Genomic DNA, 11,541 nt, shown 5'->3' with positions numbered 1-11,541 from the left:
ATGGAAGAAAATTATAAAGCAGGTTATTTATGATATCCAAATTTTTGATATACATTATATGTCATTATCAGAAATACTTTATTATTTATTTAGATTACAGCAAATAATTTCACTAATACTTTGAATATGAAACAATTTATGAGTAATATTCATTTTATTAAAAATCTTTTTCTTGATCCTAAAATGCACCCTAAATTTTCTCTGAATTCTTAACTATGTTTTTATCATATATACAAGACAAATTTTTCTAGTTAATTCCTTAACAAATACTTATTGAATACCTCTTATCTGCCAGGTACTATGTCTGCTATTAAAAATAAAAAACAGATATGGTCCCAGCCCTCATAAAACTTATGTACTGGTAAACAGCCTCAAATTGTGTAATAGAAATCACTGGCAAAGTAGAGTTTCCTTCAGAAAAATACACTTTATTACAAACTTGGCTAAAACACAAATATCTCAGTAAATAGGGCATGACTGCCTCTGCTGTTTTAGAACCATAGTTCTAAAACCACAAATCACTGGCTTAAAGTGAAATGGAACTCAGTTCAAATTCAGCTCTGCACCTTCTCAAATCTCTGACTCCATCTGTAGAATCAAATTAATAACCCCAACTTACAAGAATATTGTGAAAATGACATGATATATGTGCAGGGCGTAAACACCCAGAAAGTGGTAGCTCTTGATACTGCTACTACTTCTATTTATATATTATTTTGTAACTAAACCAGAAGATTGAATTGAAGACAAATAAAACCTCAATTCTACAAAATTATATGTCCTGGAATATTTGTGTATTTAAGATTGACTGAGGGATACCTGGAATATTTTATTTAAATACACTTGTTTGTAAAGTCTTTCTAAATTACAAGAACCACTATTCTTGCTTTAATAGATTTAGTATAGGATAAGAATAATTCAGTATTTTTCAGATGTAGAAATTCTAGATCCTAAATTCGGCTAAGATCATCCATACCCTCGTATTCCCAATTACTATGTATGGATGCAGAAGTTGGACAGTGAAGAAGATTAATAGAAAAAAAAAGTGATTCATTTGAGGTATGGTGCTGGAGGAGAGCTCTGCAGATACCCTGGGCCACCAGAAAGACAAACAAGTAGGTCCTAGAGCAAATTAAGCCTGAAACATCACTGGAGGCAAAAATGAGAAAACTGAAGCTGTCTTATTTCAGGCACATCATGAAAAGGCAGGGTTCTTCGGAAAAGACAATGCTGGAAAAAAAGTAGCAGGCAGCATGAAAAGAGGAAGACCAAATATGAGGTGGGTTGACTCCATAAAAGAAGCCACTGGCATGAGTCTACAGGAGCTGAGCAGGGCTCTGAGGACAGGACAGTGTGGATGTCACTCAGTCATAGGCTTGCTGGGATTTGGAGCCAACTCAAAGGCACATAAGTAATATTACTATGTGAACCTATGGTTTTTGATGTGTGTGCGTGCGTGTGTGTGTGTGTGTGTGTGTGTGTGTGTGTAAAGGTGTGAGTTTTTGAGGACATTTAGATGCCTCTATGCCAGGCTCATTAACATGAACTAACTGATTAGTAACAAAGATGTTGATGTAGCAAGTGAGAGTCAACTTGAGAATGGATTGACTCCCAGGGACATATTCTGATATCAGTAATTGCTTTTAGAACATAGGATGTGTTCCAGATGTCTACTGATAATGGCAAAATCCCTAATTTGGCTTTTTCCCATTCATTAAAATAATAATAATCTATTAAAAATTATAGGTCCCTGTATTCCAATTGTGATTTTGTACCATTTTTAAATGACCCATGTAACAATTTCTCCCTTTCCCAAATCATATTACTTACTTCACCAAATGCTTGAAGAGGACGTTTAGAAGATGTTTGTTACTTCTGATAGTGATAGAAGGATCACTTAAAATTAGAGTTGGAGAGTTTCTCATTTACTTGAGAAGGATTAAGGTTTAAAGCATTTGAAATGAAGATGGTTATTTGGTAATCATCTAGGAAAGACTAATATGTGGTAATATTTTTATTACTGTTTGCAGTATAGAATCTACTGGTTTTTTGTGTGTATGTACTCACATGTTCTTTTTTTTATTCCAATAAGGTATTTGTGTTAAATATAATGAAATTTAACCAATTATAATATTGATCAAAATAAAATTTCTAAAATGAATCCTTACATTTTCTTCTTATAGGTAAGTACTTAGTAATAAATCTTTAAAATCACATAGAGGAACTTATTTTCAAACAACAGGATTTATTTTTCCATTACACATGATGATACTCCTAGCCAGAGCAGCCACATATGTCATTGTTAATTCGTTTATGCAAGATTCACATTTCATAGATTTCTATGGACATTTTTATCCTTAAATAAACAGTTTTATCAAAAGATATATTACTTATATAAATCTGTATTATAAAAGAAGAATTTTCCTTTTTTGACCTGGTCTCCTCCCACCCTCACTTCCTTCATAAAGAATTTTTTAAGGAGAAAGGGTCACAGGAAATACCTGAAAGTGAGGGATATGGGGAGAATTTAAAGAATAGAAAAGCTGTTCATGTGGCAGCTGGTGGTTGCTTGTTTGGCATATAAGTAACTAGAGTCTGACAAGATGTTCTCCTCTCTTACCATTATCTCACATTTATAATAATTATAAGTAAGCACTTTATATGTAGAGGGTGTAATAGGAGCTCTCTTAGTGTTTGGCAGGGTCTTTATTTTTAAAATAAATAATTTTAAAAATATTTCTGCAAAGCACAAGTGATATACCTCTTTTCTTGAAGGCTGGGGGGAAAAGAACATGAGAAGACCATGTCAAAGAACATACTCACAGATTCAGCTCCAGAACTGGAATGCTGGGTGTGTGTGTGTGTGTGTGTGTGTGTGTGTGTGTGTGTGTGTGTCCTTTTCCATCTTTGCATCTCTCAGTTTTAGGATTTCACTGTTTCTGTGCGTCTCTAACTTGGTTTCCCACTTTCCATCACTTCACCAACCAATCCTTAGCAAAGCTAATTTTCTCTTCTCTCGCCCTGTATATCTCAATTGTTCTTTACCAGTTTATCTTATTTCATCGGTCTTACCCCTGGTTCTGAATCTAAAATATGGAAAATTTAGATTAATACATTTGGTCTGATGGTTCAAAATATCCCACCATGTGTGGTAGCTTGACGACAATTTCAGAGAGCATAGTCAGGGAGAGATAACTGATGAAGAAGAGAGAGGGGTTATAAATATGTGGTAGTGGTTTTTTATGGAGACTCTGATAAGACATGTCTAACTTCCACCATGACCAAGGCAAAGAGCAAAGAGATGGATAGTTCTGCTTCCTCAACTTCTACACAATCAACAGACCCTCACTGAGCACCCTTAAATCTCCAGATACTGTGCTGAATCACACAGGGAAGGCAAAAACAAATGAGGCCATAGTCTATCCTCTTTCTTGACTTTTGAAATGTTGTCCAACAGAAGAGATAGGTGTGCAGATGTGCCTAATTCTAAAGTGGAATGAGTTATAGTAAACTACAAGATTTGTTTTAAAAGCTATGGGAGTACAGAGAATAGAGTAATTCTATCCATTCATATATATGATTTGTGCCCCGTCCCCTTTAGGCTCTCTGAAGTTTTAGACTAATCTGATGTCATCTGTATAAAATTTAAGGCAATACAGGGCTGCAAGGAACATCATCAATATAATTTTCTCTGCATCATTCTTATAACCCTAGTACCGGCCTTCTCATTTGAAGAGCACCTTGCCTCATTGCCTGATGGCCATTTCCCAACGTGGAAACTCTTACTAGGACTTATGGGTAGGCTGGGCCAGCTAGCAGTGTCATAGGTACATCCTGCTCAACAGACAACAAGTTGAAGTTGTTTGGTTTTGTTTTGACTCTGAAGAACAGTGACTGAGATAAAGCACTAGCTCTGTGGGTCTGTGGGTTGGTAGTTTCCATTTGCAAGTAATCATTTAATTGAAAAGATATTTTTGATTTAATAGAGAGAAAAGTGACTGTCAACGTTTATTAGAACTATATTAGCATAAAACAGCAATTCTCAATTTGTAAGTGATAATGTGAAAAGTAGAAGATGATTAATTCCTGACTTGGTCAGTAACACTTGAGTAATCAAAAGTTGGGAGACATTCTGCATTCCCACTGATAGATATTAGGCAACTTAAACATCTCTCAATGTCTGTGATGTATTTTCACTCAGATTTGTGCATAGATCAAACTGGTTGGCAACATGCTAAAGTCAGAATGGATTTACAACAATAAAGTGCTGGGAACTGAGGTAGGGTTTCCTAGAGAGCAAAGACACCAATCCGGTATTGTACAACTAGTAAGAGATGAATTTCAGCCAAAGGAAAGAGAATTTTATCAGCTCATATAAATTGTGGTACCAAGGTTGATGCTGGATAACTTTGATTTTATTCCTTTGACAAAGAAGCTACTCTTTCAGGTGCAAACTTTTGGCAGAGTTTCTACTTCTGAATGTTCACAAAGGATTCAAAGATGTAAATTATCGACGGAAGGAACAAAAAAGACATTTTTTTTCTGGTAAACAGTTTAATAAGTGGTCAATTTGATACCATAAGATGCAATAAATTACCTTGGCCTTAAGAGTTTAAGCACTGAGTAGATTTCCCTCTAATCACTATAGAAGTTAATTATTATTCCATAAATCCCTCTTGAATTCCAACACTGATTATTATGGCAATAGTGAAAAGGCACTCCTTATGGACATTAAAATCATCCTAAAAACTACAATATCCTTACCCAATTCTACCCGTAGTTGAGAACTACATACTCACATGCAACATATCTGTCTCTTGTTTAGAGTCATTGGATCCAAATCAGTCGCAAGAAAAAAAATTCACAATATGAATAAAGCAAAATACACACACACACACACACACACACACACACACACACACACACACTTGATTTGTTGAATTAAAATTGATCCTGACAAAAGAAATAATTTTCATACTTTTGAGTATCACTAAAAAACACCTTGAGCACTAATCAAACCCTTGCTGAAATTTATTGCTTTGTTATCAATGCATCTATGAAGGATTTATATATTCATTGATTTAGTTGTTTTTTTAAAAAACTGGTCTAATAACCAAAATCTCATACACCTTAATAGGAGATATATATACATAGGAATTGGCTCATGCAATTATGGAGGCTGAGAAGTCCCAGGACCTACCATCTATAAGCTGGAAAACCAGAAAATCTGGTGGTGTAATTTAGTTTAAGTCCAAAGGCCCGAGAACCAGGAGTGTTCATTTCTGAGGACAGAAGATGATGGATATCTCAGCTCAAGCAGAGTGCCAATTCTCCCTTCCTCTCACCGTTTTTATTTTATTCAGGCCTTCAACAGATTGCATGATGCCCGATCTAATGCTCATTGGTGTGGGTGAGCTGCCTTTACTCAGTCTACTGGTTCAAATGCTTCTCTCTTCTGGAAATGCCCTCACAGACACACCCAGTAATAATGTTTTACCAGCTATGTGGGCATCCCTTAGCCCAGTCAAGTGGACACACAAAATTACCCATCCCAGGTGGCCTTATCAGCTTCATTAACAACGTGACCTCTGACACTCACAGTCTTTTACATGCTGGGCACTATGCTAACCTTTTTATTAGGTTGGTGCAAAAGTAATTGCGGTTTAAGGTTAAAACTAATTGCAAAAACTGCAATTACTTTTGCACCAACCTAATATTTGCATGATCTCAGTTAGATCTCAATGTGTGTCACTCAGTTAGTGACACACATTGTGTAATAATTATCTCCGTTCTCCAGATTAGAAAATTGAGGCTTGGAGAAATTCAGTAACGTGCCCAAATCACAAGGTAAGAGTCAGAGCAGGCATTAAACACACAGGTCTGATACGAAAAGACCACGCCTAAACTCCTAAGCCTCTAATTGCCCATTTCCAACTTGAAAACAGGTGCTTGGCTATTTTAAAGCATCCTGTACAAAACATGTGAAAGTCAAGTGGTATTAATGTTTTTGGTTAAGTAAGCAATGTGATTTGTAGGCTTTCTTGAATTGAGAATTTTCTTATTATTTATACCCTATTTTGTCTTAAAGATAAAACTGAGATTTTAAGATAAAACAATCTTCATAAAGAGCAATTGGTCAGAAAACAATCTCACAAACGCAGAAAATGTTTGAACTAGAGTTACGCTAGCTGCCATAAGCACATGTCACTTTACACCTTTCTTCCCAGGGCCTAAGAGGAAAGCATTAAGTTGACCTCCACTCCAAGTTTCCTGGGGTTTGGCAGGCCACCTCTCACTGAGGGTTGGTGTGACCACACAAGCAGTCCAAACAGCTGCTCAGAGACCAGGCTACTCAGGGTGTGGCCGTTGAGACTGGTGTGGGTGGTAGGAGTGAGCAGACCACAGGGCCGGGTTCCTGTAGCAGTCCTCCCAGAATCCTGGTGGTCAGAGGAGGTCTCGGTATTCCCTCCCACCCTTCTCACACACCCTACTTAATCCAAATTATTGGTTAGGCAGAGGGAGGCTTCCACTCCAACTAGAAGAACAAGTTGAGGAGGCAAAATTCCACCCCAGTGTGGGGGAGTTCCCGGCTTCCAAGCAGCCATGTGCCAATTCGCAGGAGCGCTTGGGTATGAAACAGGCCTGTCAATATACGTCAGTGTTCATCCCACTGATGTGACTCATTCTGCTGTGGGAGTGAGCCTGTCCTTTTCATTCCTCTGAGATTTCCTGCAAGTTGCAGAATCACGAGTCGCTGCCAGAATGAGCATGTGCAGATGGCAGGTAAGTTTTCACATCAGCAAAGAACGAGCCCTTTTATTTTTGTTTCTGGAGAGGCAAGTCAAAATCCAGCTATTAATGCAGGAGACTCACTGGGGACATCAAAAAGAAAAGCACATTGATACTCACATTAGGCAGAAAGGGAGCCACAGAGCTGTTAGAAAACCTGGAAGGAGATAGAAGCTAAAGAAACTACTAACACACTAATGATGTTTATCCTCGCAGGGACCTCGCAGGGCCTCAGTGGTAGTACGTTATCTACATTTTAGCGGCCGTTAAAATTTAACTTAAGAAAATTCATTATAAATTTATTTTACATTGGCAATTTCAGAATAGTAACTCAAACATTTCAGAAGTCTCTGTTTTTACTTAACACTGTTTGCCTCCACCACCAAGTGAACAGCTCAGATACAGTAACCTGCCCCAAATAATTGACTCCTACCTCCAACCTTGCTTCTGAATATTCAATCACGCAACTGTGGGAGTGAAGTGAAAGGCAGGAAACCTGACAGCGCAGAAAATCTCTCTCAGGACTTCGGGGGTTGGGAGATGTGTTTCCCAGAGTGTTAGACACAGTTCTTCAGTCCTAATTGAGAGCGGTGTCATCAGCATCCTGTAATTGCAAATGCTAAATTTAAATATCAATTTAAATTAAACAGGAATGAACAAAGAAAAATTCAGAAACACTCCAAATCGAAAAAACTTCAATTTCCTATATTATCGACTTTGATTTATAGGTATAGCTATATGTATATATTATATGTATGTATTATATGTATAGGTCCATACCTGGATATTGCATTTTAACATGAACTGATGGAATAAATATGAACATTAGAATCAGAAAAATCAGTCTAATCTTGATCCTATCCCTTCTGATGATGTTGGACGAATCATTTACACACTCAAAGCCTTGGCTCCTTATCTGAAAAATGAGGAAAAATAATACTAGACAATAGAGAATGTAAGTCCCCAGCAGTCTGTATACTTTATCAGAGTAGAGAATCTGAGGTTTTTGTGCTTGTCTCCCCAGTTGCTGTGTCTTTAGTACCTAACACATTGCCTGATACTCAAATACTTGTTGAATGAATGAATGAATACCGCGTTTCCCCGAAAATAAGACCTACCCTGACAATCAGCTCTAATGCATCTTTTGGAGCAAAAATTAATATAAGACCCGGTCTTATTTTACTATAAGACCTGGTCTGTTATAATATAATATAACGTAAGACCGGGTCTTATATTAATTTTCGTTCCAAAAGACGCCTTAGAACTGATTGTCTGGCTAGGTCTTATTTTCGGGGAAACACAGTAAAAGGAGATGTGTGAAATGTCTATCCCCTAGTTAATTAATCAATGTTTGTTCCTTCATTAACCTCCAACTGACTCCATCTTCATTCTCACCATATTAATTCACCTATTTAAAGCCAAATTATTTTGACTCAATCCATGTAATAAGTTCATGTTCAGATATTCATTCACATTTATGCTAAGAATTGTCTTTGAATCCTTCCTTTCTCTTAGTGCCCTTATCAAATTCATTAGCAAGTACTGTTAATTCAACCTCCAGAATACATCACAGTCCATCGCTTCTGTCCACCTTCTCCACTATTACTGAGTCTAAGCCATAATCCCCTAAATGGACTCTTGCAACAACCCCCTAATTGGTCTCTCGATTCCACTGGGCCCTTATAATCCATAACTGGATCTCCAATCTCATCTCGTACGAATTTCTTCTTTCTTGCTTATGCTCCCACCATCCAGTCTTCCTTTCTGTTCCTCACAGATCAAGTTCTTTCTGTTCTCATACCTTCATACTTGTTATTCACTCTGCCTAGGAATGCTTTTACCCTGGCTCTTGTGTGGATGGTTAGCGCACATGCACCAGGCCTCTACTCAAATACACCTCTTTGGAGAGCCTTTCCCTGTTTACCAGATTCTCTCCACCATGTTTCTTCATATTTCTTAACTCTTTGCTCACTTATTTAACCTAAACTAAAATCTGGCTCTACCATTCACTGGCTATGAAAACTCAGGCAAGGTACTTAGCTACTCTTACCCTCGGTATCTTCACCTATAAGATAAGGATAATAATACCAACCTCACAGAGTTGCGAAGCATAAGTGAGATACTATGTGGAAAAAATCTCTATCACCTAAAACATGTGCTTGCTCACTTAATTAGATTATTTTTTATTATTACATTCACCTCAAAAATACAGATTACTTGAGGACAGGAGCTGTATCCATTTTTTTCATCGTAGCGTTGCTAGTTCCTAAAACTTTTCTAGCACTAAGTAAGTCATCAATAGATGTTTGCTAAACAAATGCTACCTAAACAGGCCACATGCATTTAGGCTGAAAAGATACTTGTAAATACAGATGCATGTTTAAATATGCATAGGTTAACTTGCTTGCAGTAACACTACATGAGGTAAGGAAAAAAGGGAAGTTGCTTTCTAATCACTTCTCACCACCTCTGCCACCACTACTCTGACACGTCACTGGGATGACTCTCATGGGTCTCCTTTCTTCTATGCTCACCTCCCTACAACCTAGTGTCTACAAAGATGTCAGAGTTGACAACATTTTGTTCATGTCACAATTTGTTATCAAGCGAAAACTGGTTTGTGTTTTTTTGCCATTTTTCTTAATTTCATGCATTATTTAATGTATTTAATGAAATTTTAAAGGCATTAGTTGAGTCCTCATCTCACTTTACACTATTTCCTTTTTAATAAAAGTTTAGCATTTCCATAATCCTCAATATTTCCAGCAGAAAAGTACATAGAAGAACCAGACCATGGAACTGATGACTTTTCAACTGCAAATGGTTTCACACCAAATAGTTTGCCAAAAGTGTATAATTTCTGGGTCACTCTTTCTGATTCGCAGAATTGTTATGATCAAAGAATTTTGAATAATAAATAAAAGTGCACTTAGAACAAATCCACTTACACTAAACTTCAAAGGCAGTGAAATCCATAGTTGTGCAGAGATTCCCGTGTCGGGACATGCTACCTAAGTTTTAGCTGATCAGTGTATATATATCCAGTCTATTAAATGTAAGGAATGATATTTATTAGTCCCTCACCCCAAATTCTTTCAGAGAATTTCATTGAAAATAGTAAGAGGTGGTCAATCGTTACCGCCCCATCCGATCATGTGCAGCAGCCCTGACTCCTGACAAGCCACGACTGCCACCTTCTTCTCTCGTGAAGTGTGCGAGGCAGACAGAGGCACTTCAATTCCCATGTCATATGGCTCAAGCAGACATCAGAGGCAGCCCTATCCCTTTCTGGTAAGAATAAGAAAATAGCCCAAAGAAGACTCCTTATATTTTCATCATTATTATATCTGTGCTTTGAATTAACTTCAGAATTAATGTTCAAATAGGTAAACTCATCATCATCATCATCATCATCATCATCATCATCATCCCATAGCAAAAATGAGGAGGGATGTGTAGATTTAGCCATCAGCATTCAAATCTTTATAACAATTGCAATATAAATATTTTGTTTAGCAAAATAATGCCTCTCAGTGTTTCAAAAACCACCTGCAAAACCTACCCTTGGGAATAGTATCCAGGGATAAGGAATCCATGGCCACGGTGAACATCATTTGCAGAGGGAGGAGTAACAGTTACAGTCACTTTCGCTTCAGCTTGAATTTCAGTCTGAACTTGGGCAGCATCACGCTGACACAACACATTCATAACAAGAAGGGAGTTTCCTGTTCTTCTTTTTATGAAGCTTTGTAACCTTGGTTTCTGGGACTCCTTGTTTTGGAGAAAAAAAAAAATCACTTCCTGATGATTTCTATGCTAAAGAAAAATCGGATTAAAAAAATGATTAGGAAATACTCATGCTTTATATAAAGATATCTTTATGTAATCTTTTTGTTTTGTTTTTCAATTGAACTTAAAATCTGACCACACATTATTATTTTTCTCTATAAGTATGTACAGGAAAAAAAATAAAACTATTGCTTGCTGGGTGCTTCTAATAGGTGTTCAGCATCATAAAAACCACACAAACCACATGATTGTAACAATTACTATGACAACTAACAAAATTGTCAAATTGAAATACCCACTATCAAGGCTGCCCACACAGAGCTCTTAGATCTGGCATCCGCTTCCACTCCAATGTACATTGTGCAAATTTAGAAGCCCCGGCCATTTTGTAACCAAAGTGAAGAAAACTATCTACGTCAATCATGCTACTTTATTTTCAGTTGACTGTTCTATACGTCAGACAGCATCTCTTGCAGCACTCCATTCAAAAATGAAAGCCAAAAAGTCTAGAAAATGGCATATACAGCCTGAAGCAAATGTGGTACGGAATTAGCAATCTCATCCATATGTTTTCTCCTCTGTGTATTCAGAGCCATGAAAATAAATTCATTAAAAATAACTCTTCTATCACATACTGTATCTTTTTCTTCTCCTAAATCAGATCATTTTAATCTGTCTGATTTAATTTTCTAAAACCAAGTCCCCAGTCTGCAAGAGGGCCTTTCCTCAAACAAATGCCACGTGGGAAAGCTGATCTGTAATAAAACTGTAAATGGTTTGGTCGGAATGTCCTGTTTTATTTTCAGAGACAACAGAACTTTAGGAATCTTGCGGCTCATCGTCAAACGATGAGGAACGACTCGGTGTGGAAATCAAGGCCATTTGGAAAAAGCTGGAGAGATGGGAAAAGTGAAAAGAATAACCCCTGTCCTGCCAACACATCCTTCCAATTGGGGAAAAAGA

General features: G+C 37.1%; 1 long non-coding RNA gene across 1 annotated transcript; it reads right to left on the bottom strand.

The window, feature by feature from the left end:
* Positions 1-3,838: 3,838 nt before the first annotated feature.
* On the bottom strand, positions 3,839-10,588 carry LOC141570069 (uncharacterized). Its single transcript, XR_012493894.2, has 3 exons — positions 10,352-10,588; positions 7,223-7,393; positions 3,839-6,872 (listed from the first exon to the last, which is right to left on the bottom strand). It is a non-coding gene; the product is annotated as an uncharacterized LOC141570069 (long non-coding RNA).
* Positions 10,589-11,541: the final 953 nt, after the last annotated feature.

Source organism: Rhinolophus sinicus, chromosome 1 (genome assembly GCF_057876585.1).
Source record: "Rhinolophus sinicus isolate RSI-liver-muscle chromosome 1, RSI-T2T, whole genome shotgun sequence".
NCBI lineage: Eukaryota > Metazoa > Chordata > Mammalia > Chiroptera > Rhinolophidae > Rhinolophus > Rhinolophus sinicus.
Note: the sequence above shows the minus strand (reverse complement) of the source record. Positions and strands in the feature narration are given on the sequence as shown.